The following is a 2,416-nucleotide window of genomic DNA, read 5'->3' on the forward strand; positions in this document are numbered from 1 at the left end:
AATTTAGGTATCGTATGCCCTACATTTGATCAATATTTGAATCGCCCTTTTACGGGTTTTCAATTCAAAATCCCTTTGGTCTCAAGGTACCCTTTGCGAGTTTTCACCTTGGCCTCTCCCTTTTTTTTAGGCGAAGTATTTCTTAACCGAATCCGAATTCATGGGATTGGGTAAAGTCTTGCCATCCATTTTAGCCAATATCAATGCTCCTCCAGAAAATGCCTTCTTTACCACATAAGGTCTTTCCCAATTAGGCATTCATTTTTCTCTGATATACTTTTGTATGGGCAGGATCTTTTTCAATACTAGGTCTCATTCATGGAATTCTCTGGGACGAACCTTTTTGTTGTAAGCTCGCATCATTCGCTTTTGGTACATCTGACCATGGCGAATAACCCTTAGCCTCTTTTTTTCAATCAAATTCAACTAATCGTATCGGGACTGGATCCATTCTACTTCGTCCAACTTTACTTCTGACAAAACTTTGAGGGAAGGAATCTCGACCTCGATAGGTAAAACGCTTCCATTCCATAGACCAATGAGAAAGGCGTTGCCCCGGTAGAGTCCTGATAGATGTTCGATAAGCATAGAGGGCGAATGGTAGCTTCTCATGCCAATCTTTATAAGTTTCTGTCATGTATCCCACAATATTCTTGATGTTCTTATTGGCTGCTTTGACTGCACCGTTCATCTTTGGGCGATACGGTAACGAGTTGTGATATCTGATCTTGAACTGACTGCAGACATCTGCTATCATGCTGTTGTTCAAATTCAATGCATTGTCAGATATGATCCTTTCCGGCATTCCATATTGACAGATGATTTCCTTTTTCAGGAACTTGCTAACTGCTGATTTAGTGACATTGGCATATGAAGCGGCCTCCACCCATTTGGTGAAATAATCAATGACCACAAAGATGAAACGATGCCCATTTAAAGCTTTTGGCGAAATTGGCCCAATCACATCTATGCCCCACATCGAGAAAGGCCATGGCGAAGTCATGACATGCAGAGGTGGGGGAGGTACATTAATCTTGTCTCCATAGATTTGGCACTTATGACATCTTTTAGCGTAGTTAATACAGTCTCCTTCCATGTGGACCAATAATAACCGAACCTCATAATTTGCCTGGCCATTGTAAAACTATTAGCCTGTGTCCCACAGACGCCCTCATGGACTTCTTCCAAGATTTTCTTAGCCTCAATAGCATCTACACATCTCAACAGTACCTGATCCTTCCTTCTTTTGTATAGGATCTCCCCGTCTAAGACATAATCACTGGCCAGTCTTCTCAACGTCCTTTTGTCATTCTCAGTAGCTTGGTCGGGGTACTCACGATTCTTCACATATCGCAGGATATCGTGGTACCAAGGGTGATCATCATTTCCTTCTTCTTCTTCGAGGTTGTAGCAATGAGCCAGAGCTTCATAAATGCTCATTTGGATTGGTTTCACATTCTTTTGCTTATTCACCTTGATCATAGAGGCTAAAGTTGCTAGGGCGTCAGCCATCTGATTTTCTTCTCGCGGGAGGTAGTAGAAGACAATATCATCAAACTCTTTAATTAACTCAAGGATCAGCCTTCGGTAATTGATTAATTTGGGTCTCTTGTCTCCCATTCACCTTTAAGTTGATAAATCACTAGGGCAGAATCTCTGTATACTTCTAACACCTTGATTTTACGCCCTATGGCCGCGCGAATTCCAATGATGCATGCTTCGTACTCTGCCATATTGTTCGTGCAGTCAAAATCCAATTTACTAGTGAATGGATAATGATCTCCGTTTGGGGATACCAGGACTGCCCCGATTCCGTTACCCACAGCATTTGATGCTCCGTCAAAGTTTAGCTTCCAAGGATGACCTTCTTGAGGGTCTTCTTCAGTGGTTGCTATATACAATAGATCTTCATTTGGGAAGTTAAAGTTCAGAGGCTCGTAGTCCTCCAAGGCTCTGCTGGCTAGGAAATCTGCTATCGCACTCCCTTTTACGGCCTTCTGGTTCACATAGACTATATCAAATTGATAAAGTAGAATTTGCCATCGGGCCATTCTCTCGTTCAAAGCAGTCGACTCCATCAAGAACTTCAGAAGATCCATTTTAGAGATCAGCCAAGTTGTGTGGTACAACATGTATTGTCTTAGTCTTCGGGTTGTCCAGATTAAGGCACAACACAACTTTTCAATGAACGAGTATCTCGTCTCACTTAGTAAACTTTTTAATGAGGTAATATATCGCTCTTTCTTTCCTTCCCGATTCATCGTGTTGGCCAAGCACGCAACCCATAGAATTTTCAAATACCGTCAAATATAGTATCAGTGGCTTATCTGGACTAGGTGGTGTCAACACTGGGGCATTAGACAAATATTGCTTAACTGTGTCGAAAGTCTTCTAGCATCCCTCGTCCCAAACACCA

The sequence above is a fragment of the Gossypium hirsutum genome, chromosome A10, assembly GCF_007990345.1.
Source record: "Gossypium hirsutum isolate 1008001.06 chromosome A10, Gossypium_hirsutum_v2.1, whole genome shotgun sequence".
Taxonomy (NCBI): Eukaryota; Viridiplantae; Streptophyta; class Magnoliopsida; order Malvales; family Malvaceae; genus Gossypium; species Gossypium hirsutum.